General features: G+C 39.0%; 1 non-coding gene across 1 annotated transcript; it reads left to right on the top strand.

The window, feature by feature from the left end:
- The first annotated feature begins 1,043 nt into the window (after positions 1-1,043).
- LOC118619526 lies at positions 1,044-1,150 on the top strand. Its single transcript, XR_004957285.1, has one exon. It is a non-coding gene; the product is annotated as a U6 spliceosomal RNA (small nuclear RNA).
- Positions 1,151-15,845: the final 14,695 nt, after the last annotated feature.

Genomic DNA, 15,845 nt, shown 5'->3' with positions numbered 1-15,845 from the left:
GGCCCTTAGCACATCCATGTTTACTTTATTTTTACCTCTCCTCCTGGATTAAAATAATATAGTTTTTATATAATTACTCCATTGTCTGGTTTTCAAAATAGATATCAATTGTCACTCTCCTCTCCTTTTTGGAGAAAACATCATATACTGCACCTTGGCATGATATCTATTTCAATCCAACCCTTTAATTTGGTTATGACAATTATAACCCAAGAGGGCACATTGAATTATATAATAGATAATCCAGCAAATAAAACAAGTCCTAGAGAATGGCTCACAAGCTAGATGGGCACCACCTAGGATAAAATTTTTGTAATGCTTAACTGAATGAACTTCATAGATTAGGATTGCTAATTCAGAATTTCAGATAAATCAAACTTCATGGAGATTTTGTTTATTCATTTACTCATTCATTCATTCATTCATTCATTCATTCATCATGTTGAGTATTCATTCAACATCTAGTGCTATCTTTGCCACTCTTCTGGGGATAAAGAACAAACTTGTGAGCAAACCCAATGTTCACTTACATGGGGGTTAGAGGCTGCAGTTAGTATATGAAGGAAACAGCCAGGACACTATGTGCACCTCAGCTCACAGAGAGATATGAGAACATGATGCATATCTAGGAATTCAAATTGGCAGGACTCAGCAAATGGACATGAGGCTGAGAAGAATGTGTCAAGAACAAACTCTAAATTTCTAGTTTAAGTTTACCTAATTAAATTTATAGTGCCAAACATACTATAAAAGATGGTGACTCAAGTCACCATGATTTTTAAGATAATTATTTAGTTTATTTATAAACATAGGATCATAGTAGAAGGTTTACCCATAATGCCAGGGAACTGACTGCTTCCAGGCAAATGATATTTCTGAAGTTTAGAAATTCTAAATTCTAACGTGAAAGTAATATAATATTTTAGAAAAACTTTAACCCATAAGACAATGATACCAAAAAAATTGGATATAAAATGTAGTAAGAATTAAGTACATTTTACAATGTCTTTTGTTTAGTACAAATCAATTGAAGAATGTATTGAGTGCTCGCTTCGGCAGCACATATACTGAAATTGGAACGAAACAGAGAAGATTAGCATGGCCCCTGCTCATGGATGACATGCAAATTCGTGAAGTGTTCCATTTTTTTAGCAGCTTGCAAGGACCGTATAACCAGGGACACCATTGATCCTGGTAGGATGGCGGAGGTGAGAGAAGGGGGCTGGGAGCCCACAGACAGCAGCAGTCCTAGCTGTGAGCAGCAGCCTCAGGGTTAAACTCCCAAGTGGCTCCATAGCGCAGAGCCAGGACAGACACTAAAATAGCCATAGCCACTCAGCTCTGGCAGAGGGAGGGCAGACCACTAGCCTCCAGGCAAAAAGCTGGGGGATAACTGAACCTTTCTTGGGCTTGCAAATCTACCCAGGAGAGCAAGACTTGACAGTGCTGTTTAACAAGTGTCTTCCCTCACTCATCCAAATGCAGTAGAGGGAGCCACCAACAGCAGAACACCAACACCCACAGGGAAAATTGGGCAGGCTCCAAAACCCACAGAGATGCCAAAATAGTGAAACAAAGAAACAAATCCCAAATGAAAAAAATCAAAAGACCTCTACCAAAGATGAGATAAATGAAATACAGTTAAGCAAATTAACAGAGCTAGAATTCAGAGCCATGACCTTGAGGAAGCTCAACAGCATGTGTAAGGACATCTGCACCATGCGTAAAGACATAGAAACATTGAAAATAATGCCCTGGCCACTTTGGCACAGCATTTAGAGCATCAGCCTGCGGACCAGAGAGTCCCGGGTTTGGTTTCCACTAAGGGCACATACCTCGGATGCAGTTTGTCCCTGGCCCCGGTTGGGGTTGTGTGGGTGGCAACCAGTCGATGTGTCTCTCTCACATTGATGTTTCTCTTTCTCTATTCCCTCCTCTCTACCCCTGCTCTGTATAAAGATAAATGAAAAACAAAAAAAGTCCTTGGTGAGGAAAAAAAAAAAAGAAAATCAACCAATTGGAAATTAAAAACCACCAAGAAGAAATGAAGAATGACATAGCAGAAATAACACATTGAAAAAACTAAACAGCAGACTAAAGTAAGCTGAGGACCAGATCAGTGAATTAGAAAAGAGGGTAGAAAAAATGAACCAAAAAGAAACAACAATTAAAAAACAGGAAGACAGCTTAAGAGAACTATGGGACAACTAGAAACGTAATAATATTTGCATCATAGGAGTCCCCAAAGAAGAAAATGAGCAAAGGTTAGAGAATATATTTGAAGAAATAATGACAGAAAACTTCCCTAATTTGGTGAAGGAAGAAGGCATTCAAGTTCAAGAAGAATAGAGAGCCCCAAGTAAGAGGAACACAAACAGGCCCACACCAAGACACATAGTGATTAAAATGCCAAAAATTAAAGACAGAGATAATACTAAAGGCAGCAAGAGATAAGCAACAGGTTACCTACAAAGGAACCCTCATAAGGCTCTCAGCTGACTTCTCAACAGAAACACTACAGGCCAGAAGGGAATGGCATGAAGTAATCAAAGTCATGAAAAACAAAGTTCACAATCCAAGACTACTCTACCCAGCAAGGCTATCATTCAAAATAGAAGGTCAAATAAAGAGCTTCCCAGACAAAAAAAAAAAAAAAGGCTAAGGGAATACCTTAGCACCAAACCAGCACTGCAAGAAATGTTAAAAGGGCTGCCGTAATTAGTAGAAGAAATAGAAAGAAAAATATAAACACACTAAACAAAAAATGACCATAAATAAGTACATTTAAATAATCACCTCAAATGTAAATGGTTTGAATGCTCCAATAAAAATACACAGAGTAGCTGACTAGATAAGAAAGCATGACTCATATATATGTTGTTTACAAGAGACCCACCTCACAACAAAAGACTCACATAGGTTGAAAATGAAGGGATGGAAAAAAATATTCCAAGAAAACGGAAAGGAAAACAAAGTTGGGCTAACAATACTCATATCTGATAAAATAGATTTCAAAATGAAGGATTTAACTAAAGACAAACAAGGCTACTACATAATATTGAAAGGATCTATCCAACAGGAACATATAACCTTGAGAAACATATATGCACCCAATATAGGAGCACCAAAATATATTAAAAATTATCTGTAGGACTTCAAAGGAGAAATCGACAACAATACAATCATAGCAGGGGACTTGAATATCCTGCTAACATCACTGGATAGATCCTCTAGACAAAAATTAGCAAGGAGACAGAGATTCTAACTGAAGCACTAGAGCCAATGAATTTAATAGATATCTACAGAGAATTACACCCCAAACTACAGAATTCACATTCTTCTCAAGTGCCCATGGGACATTATCAAAGATAGACCACATTTTAGGACACTAACTAAATCTCTACAAGTTCAAGAAGATTGAAATCATATCAAGCATATTTTCAGATCACAATGGCATGAAACTAGGAATCAATGCAACAAGAACATGCAAAGACATTTGAACACCTGGAGGTTAAATAGCATGTTATTAAACAATGAATGGGTTACCATGGAAAACAAGGAAGAAATTAAAAACTTCCTGGAAACCAATGAAAATGAACACGCAACAACACAAAATCTATGGGATGCAGAAAAAGCAGTTCTGAGAGGGAAGTTCACAGCACTACAGGCCTACCTCAAGATACAAGAAAAATTTCTAATAGACTATCTAAGCTCACAGCTTAAATAACTAGAAAGCAAACAAAAGGAAAATACCATAGCAGGTAGAAGGAAGGAAATAGTAAATATCAGAGCAGAAATAAATGACATAGAGACAATTCAAGTAAACAATTCAAAGGATCAATAAAACAAAGAGCTAGTTCTTTGAAGAAATAAACAAGATTGATGGACCCTTAGCTAGACTCACCAAGAAACACAGAGAGAGAACCCAAATACACAAAATCAGAAATGAAAGAGAAGTAAAAACTGACACCACAGAAATACAAAGGATTATTAACAAATATTATGAACAATTATATGGCAACAAATTCTACAGTCTAAGAGAAATGGACAAATTTCTACAAACACATAGTCTCCCAAAACTGGACTGGAAAGAAACAGAAAACTTGACCAGACCAATACCACCTAAGAAAATTGAAGAGGTAATCAAGACTCTCCCAGTAAACAAAAGCCCAGGCCCGGATGGCTTCAAGGAGGTGTTTTACTGAACATTCAAAGAAGAACTAACACCCATTCTCTTCAAACTATTTCAAAAAATTCAAGAAGAAGGAAGGCTTCCAAACTCACTTAATAAGGTCAGCATAATTCTAATTCCAAAACCAGAAAAAGACGCTACAAATAAAGAAAACTACAGGCCAATATCACTGATGAGCATAGATGCCAAATTCCTGAACAAAATACTAGCAAATTGAATCCAGCAATACATCAAAAAAATTATCCACCATTACCAAGTGGGATTCATCCCAGGAATGCAAGGCTGGTACAATATTTGCTAATCAATAAATGTGATACACCACATAAACAAAATGAAGAATAAAAATCACATGATCATATCAGTAGATGCTGAAAAAGCATTCGATGAAATCCAGTACCCATTTCTGATAAAAATGCTCAGCAATCTGGCAACAGAGGGAGCATATCTGGACATAATAAAGGCCATATATGAAAGACCTACAGCCAACGTTATACCCAATGGGCAAAAACTAAAAGCATTTCCCTTAAGAACGGGAACAAGACAGGGATACCCACTTTCACCACTCTTATTTAACATAGTACTGGTAGTCTTAGCCACAGCAATCAGACAGTAAGAAAAAATAAAAGGGATCCAAATTGGAAAGGAGGAAATGAAACTGACATTATTTGCAGATGACATGATATTATACAAAGAAAACCCCAAAGACTCCATCAAAAATCTACTAGACTTAATAAATGAATTTGGCAAAGTAGCAGGATACAAGATTAATGTCAAGAAATCAATGGCATTCTTATACACCAATGATGAAGTCACAGTAAGATAAACTAAAAAAAAAAATCTCATTTTCCATCGTGGCAATAAAATTAAGATACCTAGGAGTAAACTTAACCAAAGAAATGAAGGACCTATTTGCAGAAAACTATAAGACATTGAATAAAGAAATAGAGGAAGATGTACAAAAGTGGAAGCACATACCTTGTTCTTGGATTGCAAGAATTAACATCATTAAAATGTCCATATTACCCAAAGCAATCTATAGATTCAACGCAATCCCCATCAAAATACCAACGGCATACTTCACAGAATTAGAACAATTACTTCAAAAGTTCATATGGAAGCAAAAAAGACCCCGAATAGCCACAGCAATCTTGAAAAAAAAGAACAAAGTAGGTGGGATCACAACACCAAATATCAGGTTATACTACAAAGCCACTCTAATTAAAATAGCCTGGTACTGGCACATGAACAGGCATATAGACCAGAGGAACAAAACAGAGAGACCGAAAATTGACCCAAGACATCATGCTCAATTAATATTTGACAAAGGAGGCAAGACCATACAATGGACTAAACACAGCCTCTTTAATAAATGCTGTTGGGAAAATTGAACAGCTACATGCAAAAAAATTAAACTAGACCATCAACTTACACCATACACAAGAATAAACTCAAAATGAATAAAAGACTTAAATGTGACTCATAAATCCATAAAAATCCTAGAAGAAACTGTAGGTAACAAAATTTCATACATCATACGCATCAGAATTTTCACTGATACATGACATAAGGCAACAGAAACAGAGAAAAAAATGAACACATGGGACTACATCAAACTAAAACACTTCTGCACAGCAAAAGATGCAATCATCAAAATGGAAAGGCAACCCATGTATGGGAGAGCATCATTGCCAATGATATATCAGATAAGGGGTGAATTTCCAAAACATATAGAGTACTCATACAACTCAACAAAAGGAAGACCAAGAACCCAATTAAAAAATGAGCAATGGAGCTAAATAGACACCTCTCCAAACAGGACATGCAAATGGCCAAGAGACATATGAAGAAATGCTCAACATCACTAATCATCAGAGAGATGCAAATTAAAACAACAATGAGGTAACACTTCACACCTGTCAGAATGGCCGCCATCAACAAATCATCAAACAAGTGCTGGTGAGGGTGTGGAGAAAAGGGGACTCTAATGTACTGCTGGTGGGAATGCAGACTGGTGCAGCCACTATGGAAAACAATATGGTGTTACCTCAAAAAATTAAAAATTGAACTTCTATTTGACCCAGTAATCCCACTTCTAGGATATACCCTAAGAAGCCTGAAACGCCAATCAGAAAGAATATATGTACTCCCATGTTTGTAACAGCACTATTTATAATAGCTAAGATCTGGAAACAGCCCAAGTGTCCATCAGTAGACAAATGGATAAAAAAGCTGTGGTACATATACACAATGGAGTACTATGCAGCTGTAAGAAAGAAAGATCTCTTATCCTCTGTGACGACATTGAGGGACCTGGAAAGTATTATTCGTCAGCGAAACAAGCCAAGCATAGAAAGACAAATATCACATGATCTCACCTATTTGTGGAATATAATGAACATAACGGCCTGTGGAATAGGGTAGACCCAAAGACGTGGAAATAGGGTACAGACTGACAACCCTCAGAAGAGGGGGTGGTGGAGGGAGGGAAGAGATAAACCACAGAACTTATATGCATGTACGCATAATAGATGGACAGGGACAACAAAGTCGAGTATGGGGTGGGTGGGATGGGGAGGAGGGTGTCAATGGGGAAAAAAAGGAGAAACATCTGTAACAAAATTAAATTAATAAAAAAAATTTTTAAAAAGAATGTGAGTACTTGTAATCAACTCATATCAAGAATTTTTAGTCTTATCTATAAATTAACAAAAATTATATAATATTCAAATATTTAATAATAGAAACACCATGAATTTATGTAACATGATTTTTGCATACACACACAAATTAAAATTAGCATTACATGTTTATTTCTTTCTAAAATGGTAAAGAAAACTATAAAATGTGTATGAAATTTTTTTTTTTCTGGAAACCTTTACTGGCCTGTGGGTACAAGGGTGGCAAAAATCACCATCAGAAGTGATTTTTGAAAATATCTATCAAGCCCTGGCCGGTTTGGCTCAGCGGTTAGAGCATCGGCCTGCGGTCCTGAGAGACCCGGGTTCGGTTCCCGCTAAGGGCACGTACCTCGGTTGCAGTTTGTCCCCGGCCCTGGTCGGTTGTGCGGGTGGCAGCCACTCGATGTGTCCCTTTCACATCGATGTTTCTCTCTCTCTCTCTGTTCCTCTCTCTCCCTCCCACTCTACCTGAGCAAAAAATTGAAAAATGTCCTCGGGTGAGGATAAAAAAAAAAAAAAAAGAGAAAAAAAGAAAATATCTATCAATATTCTCTGCTTATTCCTGCTACATCTTTCTTTCTAAATTGTGCTTTTTGTACACCTGAAATATCTCTTGCTCTAGAGTAAATGACCTTTGTTTCATGTAATTTATGAGATTTTTATAATATTGAACAACGTATGACAGAGTCATTTTTCATGTGTTTGTTACAAACTCCATCATACAGTCTGGATCATGTATCTTGGGCCTGGCATGGTACATTATTGTCAAGCCCTAAAGCAGACTGTCCTTCTGTAATTGTAACAGTGTAATTACAAAATGAATGATCATAATAACAAAATTCTTTCAGAAGTGTCCCAGTGTTCAAAGGTCTCCAGTGTTTATCCTCCCAAATAAACAAACTTCGGTACAACAACACATAAGCTCAGCACTGAGAAACAGACTCTGTCCTTGATGAGCCCACAGCTGAAAAATCTAAAACTAATGCACACAAAACAGTGCTATGCATTCTAGATGTGATCCATGAAGCAGCAGGGTCTTTAAGTTATGTGGGAGTTTAGGGGAACAGCAAAACTGGAATCTGCATGGTACTTCAGTAAAGGTTAGTTGTAATTTTTTAAAAGGCAGCAAAACTCATCAAAAATAAAATAGGAGCAAAAAAATCTAGTCCTGGTTCTCCCACCCAAGATCTAAATAAATCCAAGCCTCTAAAGAATTATTTAAAAGAGTCTGTTAAAAAGAAGTGGGTTGGGGACTTCTGCTCAAGATGGTAGAGTAGGGAAACACTGTGCTTTCCCATAATCTCCCCAAACTACATCAAGACTTCAACTAAACTACAGAACAACCACCGTTCAGAACCACCTGAAGATTAGCTGAACAGAAGTCCTGTAACTAGGGTCCTATAACTAAGGATACACAAAAGAAGCCACACCAAGGTTGCTAGGAGGGCAGAGATTGTGAACAAACTGGTTGCACACCTACATGTCTCAGTTAAAAATCAGGAGGGATATCTTAGCTACTGAGGTCCTCCTGAGGTGCAAGGGGTCCAAGCTCTACACCAGGCTCCCCAGCCCAGGGTTCCAGTGTTTGAAAGAGAAGTCCCCATAATTTCTGGCTATGAAAACCAGCAGGCATTGTGGCTGAGTGGATAGTGGCTAAGTGGATAGTGGTTGAGTGAGACAGAGGGCTTTTGGAGGCCCAGGTGTTTCCCCTAAAGGGCCTATGCATGAACTTAGTCACTGAGAGACACACTTGCTCTAACCTCCAGTCCTGGGACAGCAACTTGAAAATCACTTGGGACATTCAGGGAGGAACTGAATTGTCTGGCTTTGGGGGAAGGCCTGAAGGGGCAGCTTTCTCCCAGGCAGAAGTGCTGGCAGAAGCCATTGTTTCTTTGTTGAGCCCTACCCCCACCCAGCCTGCCAAAGGGCACCATATCTGAGTTTCCATCAACCTGACTAACCCCACCCCATCAAACTTTTGGGTCCACTCACGTCACTTTCCAGTGATTTTCCATAAAACAGCCTGTCTTGGCTCATGTTATTGACTTTCCTAAAATCTCTCAAAGGTTTACAAACCCCAAACAAAATAGCATCTGGCCTTGGCCTGCCCCTTACCTCTTATTAAGTGGCCTCAAGCCTGGCACTAATGGCAGCCAGTCTCTTTTCACAGGTTAACCTCTCCCAGGTACCTCTAACCTCAGCACAAATGGCAACATCTCCAGATCACCTTGTAACTCATAACAGGTAACCCTGAGCAGGGCACAGGCAGTGGCTAATTTTGGCCTGCCCCAAAGCCCCTCCCAAGAGGCCCAAGAACCAACACACCCAGTGACTAGCTTCAGAAAACACCAGAGCACCTCCACAAACAACATACTCAAAGGACAGGCTAGGCAGGCACCAGAACCCTGGCTAAAACAAATACTGTTCCATGGGGTCATCTTCTGCACAACTACTCCACTGCAGTCATGCCCAGTCCTCACAACCAATCAGCCTGAGGGTCAATTCCACCCAGTGATATGCCAACAGCAATCAAGGCTCAACTACAACAGGAGGTCCCACACAACATACACAAAGAATACATCTGGAGCACCTGGTGCAGGTGAGTAGGGAGACTGTGCAACGTGGCCCCACAAGACACCTACTACATAAAGCTATTCTAACCAAGACCAGGAGATATAGCAATGAACATAAAAATAAACACAAAAGGCAGCCAAAATAAGAAGACAAAAAACATGTCCCAAATGAAAAGACAGAACAAACTCCAGAAAAAGAACAAAATAAAATGGAGAACTAAAGAAAAAGCAATCTCCTAGATGCAGAGCTCAAAGCAGTGGTTATAGGGATGCTCAATAAACTTGGGCAAAAAGTAGATAAAGTCAGTGAGAACTTTAACAAAGATATAGAAAACATTAAAAAGGAAGATAGAAAACAAAAAAGAACCAGTCAGAAATGAAGATTATAATAATTTAAATGAATACATTAGAGGGAATAAAAAGTAGATTAGATGGAGCAGAGGATTGAATCAGCAGTTTGGAAAATAAGAGAGCAGAAAACATCCAATTGAAACAGCAGAAGAGAAAAAAAGAATTTTCAAAAGAAGAATGATTTAAGGAGCCTCTGAAACATCAAGCACAACAATATTCACATCATAGAAGTAACAGAAGGAGAGGGAGAGAGATGAAGGAATTTAAAACCTATGAGAAAAAAATGAGAGTAAACTTCCTTAACCTGATGAAGGAAATAGACACACAAGATGAACTCAAAGAGGCCCACATCAAGATACATCATAATTAAAATGCTAAAGGTTAAAAACATGAAAAGAATCTTAAAAGCAGCAGTAGAGAAGCAGTTAGCTGCTTATATGGGAGCTCCCATGAGACTGTCAGCTGATTTCTCAACAGAAACTGCAGGCCAGAAGAAAATGCAAAAAATATTCCAAGTGATGAAAAGCAAGGACCCTACAACCAAAGTTATTCTACCCAGCAAAGCTATACTTTAGAATCAAAGAACATATAAAGAGCTTCCCAGACAAAAAAAAGAAGCTAAAAAAGTTCATCACCACCAAACTAGAATCACATGAAATGTTAAAGGGTCTTCTTTAAGAAGAAGAAGAAAAATTATTAAAAATATATTAATTTTTTTTTCCTCACCCGAGGACATTTTTCCATTTTTTGTACAGATAGAGTGGGAGGGAGGGAGAGGAAGGGAGAGAGAGAAACATCGACGTGAAGGGACACATCGAGTGGCTGCCACCCCCACGACCAACCAGGGCCGGGGACAAACTGCAACCGAAGTACATGCCCTTAGCGGGAACCGAACTCGGGTCTCTCTGGACCGCAGGCCGACGCTCTAACCGCTGAGCCAAACCGGCCAGGGCTAAAAATATAAATAATACAATGGCAATAACTACATACCTATCAATAATTACTTAAAATATAAATGGATTAAATGCTCCAATCAAAACTCATAGGTAGCTGTTTTTGCAGTAGGTTTGCCACCTGAACACAGGTGTGGTGAAAACCACCACGAAATTAAACCCAAAATGAAAAAGAAAAAGATTCATATCAGCATTGTCATCATTGGATATGCAGATTCCAGCAAGTCGGCTACTACTGGCCATCTGATCTACAAATGTAGTGGGAGCAACAAAAAGAACCACTGAAAACTTTGAGAAAGAGGCTGCTGAGATGAGGAAGCGTTCCTTCAAGTGTGCCTGGGTCTTGGATAAATTGAAAGCTGAGCATGAACATGGTATTACTATTGGTATCTCCCTGTGAAAATTTGAGACCAGAAAGTATTATGTGGCCATCACTAATGCCCAAGAACACAGAGACTTCATCAAAAATATGATTACAGCCCAGCCAGTGCAACTCAGTTGGTTGAGCATGCACCAAAAGGTCACTGATTTGATTCTCTGTCAGGGGCACATGCCCAGGTTGTGGGCTCTATTCCCTATGTGGGGCATACAGGAGAGAGCTGATTGATGTTTCTCTCATCAATGTTCCTCTCTCTCTAAAAATCAATAAAAATATAAAATAAAATAAAACATTACTACAGGCACATCTCAGGCTGACTATGCTGTCCTAATTGCCATTGGTGGTGAATTTGAAGGAGGTATCTCCAAAAATAGGCAGACACCTAAGCATGCCCTTCTGGCTTACACACTGGGTGTGAAACAACTGATTGGTGGTGTTAACAAGATGGGTTCCTCTGAGCTATCTCACAGGCAAAAGAGATGAGGGGAAATTATTAAAGAAGTCAGCACCTCCATTAAGAAAACCCTGATTTAGTAGCATTTGTGTCCATTTCTGGTTGGAATGGTTACAATATGCTGGAGCCAAGTGCTAACATGCTTTGGTTCAAGGGATGGAAAGTCACCCATAAAGATGGCAATGACAGGGAACCATGCTGCTTGAAGCTCTGGGTTGCATTCTGCCACCAACTTGTCGACTGGCAAGAGCCTGCGTCTGCCCCTCCAAGATGTTTATAAAATTGGTGGTAGACATGGGCCTAGTGGAGAATGGTGTTAATCTGGCATGGTGGTCACTTTGCTCCAGTCAACATTACAACTGAAATATATTCTATCAAAATGCACCATGAAGCTTCGAGTGAAACTCTTCCTAGGGACAATGTGGGCTTCAATGTCAAGAACATGCTTGTCAAAGATGTTTGATGTGGTGATAATGTGGCTGGTGACAGCAAAAATGACCCACCAATGGAAGCAGCTGGCTTCACAGCTCAGGTGATTATCCTGAACCATCCAGGCCAAATAAGCACTGGATATGCACCTGTGCTGGATTGTCACACAGCTCACATTGCTGGCAAATTTGCTGAGCTGATGAAGACTGATCATCATTCTGGAGAAAATCTGGAAGATAGCCCAAAGTGTTTTAAATATGCCATCATATATATGGTTCCTGGCAAGCCCATGTGTGTTGAGAGCTTCTCTGACTATCCTCCTCTGGGCTGCTTTGCTGTTTGTGGCATGTTGCTGTGGGTATAATCAGAGCAGTAGACAAGAAGGCAGCTGGAACTGGCAAAGTCACCCAGTCTTCCCAGAAAGCCCAGAAGGCTGAAGGAATATTATCTCCAATACCTGCCACCCCAATCTTAATCAGTGGTAGAAGAGCAGTCTCCGGACTGTTTGTCTCAATTGGCCATTTAGGTTTAATAGTAAAAGACTGGTTAATGATTACAATGCATCGTAAAGCCTTCAGAAAGAAAGGAGGATGTTTTGTTGACCATTTGGGTTTGTGTGTGTATGGCAGTTTTTAAGTTAATAGTTTTTAAAATTGGTACTTTTTCATGAAAACAACTTGACCAAAAACCTGTCACAGAATTTTGAGACCCATTAAAGCAAACTTTACTAATAATAATTTAAAAAAAGATATAGGGTGGCTGAATGGATAAGAAAATAAGACCCATACAAATGCTGCCTATGAGAGAGCTACTTCAGATCCAAAGACACACACATAACTGAAAATAAAGGGATTAAAGAAAGAAATTTTATGGAAATGGAAAAAAGAAAAGCTAAGGTAGCAATATTTAAATCAGACAAAAAAGACTTAAAAACAAAGGCTATAACAGGAGACAAAAAAGGACCTATTCATTCTACTTCTGGGTGTTTATCTGAAATAACCCAAAACAACAAATCAAAAACACATATGCATCCCTATGTTTACTGAAGTATTATTTATAATAGTCAAGATATGGAAGCAGCATAAGTGTCCATTGATAGACTAATAGAGAAGAGGTTGTACACATATATAATGAAATATTGCTTAGCCATAAAAAAGAATGAAATCTTGCATTTGTGACAACATCGATGGACCTAAAGGGTATTGTACTGAGTGAAATAACTCAGACAGGAAAAGACAAATATCATGTGATTTCACTTACATATGGAATCTAAAAAAACAAAATGAACAAACAAACAAAACAGAAATAAACTCATAGATACAGAGAACATTTTGATGGTTGTCAGATGAGAGGAGGGTTGGGAATGGGTGAAAAGGGGGAAGGGATTAAGATGTGCAAATTGCCAGTTATAAAAACAGTCATGAGAATGTAAAGTACATCATAAGAAATATAGTCAATAATGTTGTAATAATTATGTATGGTGTCAGAAGTGTACTAGACTTACTGGGTTGATCACTCAGTAAGTTATATAAATGTCTAATCACTGTGTTGTACACCTAAAACGAATATAATATTGTATGTAACTGTTAATTGAAATTTTTTTTAATTATTTTAAAAAAGAAGTGGGGTGATTGTAATGTGTCAATGTAGGTTCATTCATTGTAACTAATGTACCACTCTGGTGAGCCTATCCACGTGTGGAAGAGGGATACATGAGGAATCTCTGTACTTTCCTCTTAATTTTGCTATGAACCTAAATGTGCTCTAAAAAATAAAGTTTGTTTATTTATTTGTTTGTTTATTAAAGTACGTTCCTTTAAATATTGTTGCTCTCCAGGCCCTGGTCCCTCCAACAGCTTGAAGTGTTCTCTGCTGCCATGTAGCTCTCTGGCTGGAGGTGATGCCCTGGCCCATCTTCTGCTCCATTTCCCTGGACAGCACAGTGGTGACTCTGTGTGTTCTACTTACAGAAACTGAACCTGCACTCCCTAGTCTCATCCTGTGTTTTTCTCCTGATGAACAGTGGGTGGATTTGTGAAGGAAGCATTGTCTTTCATTTGTATTTGGTGCAAACATGCTTGCAGCTAGGCCAACACAGGCAGTTCCATTGTTCCAAGGGGTCCACACTGTGAACAAGTGGGAGTTGTCTAAGAGGACTCCGCCAGCTCAACTAGCCAGCACCTTGGCAGGTCTGGAAATATTACCCATGCCAACGAGTGTGGAGGGGAGACATGTTTGCACGCCTGGCTACCAGAGAAGGCAGTCCTTTGGTCCAAAGAGTATATCATGTTTTGAAAATAAAATCACATCACCAGCTGTGACTGTTTTATCAATTTACCCCATTACATTACACACTGCTTAGCATAAATGATGGAGAAGCAATTCACTTTGGCCTCTGTTCCAAAATAAATAGGACATTCAGCATCACATTTATAAACACTTAGATTGAGTGAGAAGAAAAATGCCCTGCTAGTGAAGAGACAATGTTGAAATTTTCAATTCCAATCTGAGAAAGAATTACTAGCCACAGGTTAGAAGACCAGAAGTTTATGGAGATGGCCATCCAGCCATTTCTGTTCAGGTCACAGCTGAGAGGACCCTTACTCAGCAGCAAAAATGCAAAAGCATAAACTGTTGACAGAAGAAAGGACAAGAGTTAACTAATCATTCATGCAACCCATCAGACTTTGTTTTCTGTGAGGTGCTGCTTCTTACAGATTCCCATAGCAGTCCAGAACCTTAGGGCCCCAGACAAGGGGGAACATATGCTTTTGGAGATCCCAGAGCTTGGCTGAAATCCACAAGATCAGCAAACAGATCCCTAGACCCTCAGTGCTTGCTGCTGTACCTCCTACATAATGGGGTATGGAAAGAACGTAGAATATTTCCTCAAGGAGTGGAAAATCCTTGATTTACCAGAGGTCCAGAATTTATCTCTGTCTAAAGGAGTTCTTTTGAGGGGAAATAAAAAAAAAAAAGAATGCAGAAACAGTTTTACTGCTCGAAAGAACCATCCTTCCTGGTGCTGGTCTGCCCTGAGGCAGTACCCTGATGGTATCCCTGCACAGGTATCACTAGCCAGATATAAAACCCACTTTGTCAAGTCAAGCAGGCAGGTCAAGGAAGGGACATTCAGCCATAACAGTCTTCAGTTAGCAAAGGGTCCCAGAAAAGTACCTGTCATTGTGAGCCCTGTGGCTACTTGAAAATAAACATTTTATTCACTCAAATGACTGAATGAACAACATAAGTGTGTATAAGACCCTGTGCCACATCTTGAGAGATGTATAGATAGGTGGTGTACCATCAACTAGCATTTAGAAAGCATATATGCCAGCACTAAACAAGACAAGGACTAAGCTATTAACCTATCCCCAGTGAAGAATCTTTAGATAAAGACACAAGCAGCAAAGTTAGAAAATAACACGTTCCTTAAAATGATAGGACATGTAGGACATAACAGGAGCATAAAGAGGGGCATCTAGCCAAGGGGTGGTCATGGATGGCGTCTTGGAAGAAGTGGCCTGACCACAGAAGGAAGTGGACTTTGGAAGTGTTCAGACTATGGTGCCCACCCTGGCTCTGCCACTTCCAGGTACCCTAAGCATGTCCCTTAACCTTCCTAATCTTTGGTTTTCTATGTAAACTGAGGCTAGTAATATATACCTTTCAATTATTATTATAAGGAATACATGTTGAACAATTAATTCACATAGAGAGTAGTACTTATTAGTCAAAGGGTTTAGCAAGATAATGTCTAGGACAGAGAAATACATACAATTTAAATTTAAAATATATGAAATTCAACAGTGAGATCTAGCAAGCTAAGACTTGAA

The sequence above is a fragment of the Molossus molossus genome, unplaced genomic scaffold (assembly GCF_014108415.1).
Source record: "Molossus molossus isolate mMolMol1 unplaced genomic scaffold, mMolMol1.p scaffold_m16_p_6, whole genome shotgun sequence".
NCBI classification, from domain to species: Eukaryota; Metazoa; Chordata; class Mammalia; order Chiroptera; family Molossidae; genus Molossus; species Molossus molossus.
The sequence above is the reverse complement of the archived record's forward strand: the minus strand, read 5'-3'. Positions and strand labels throughout refer to the sequence as shown.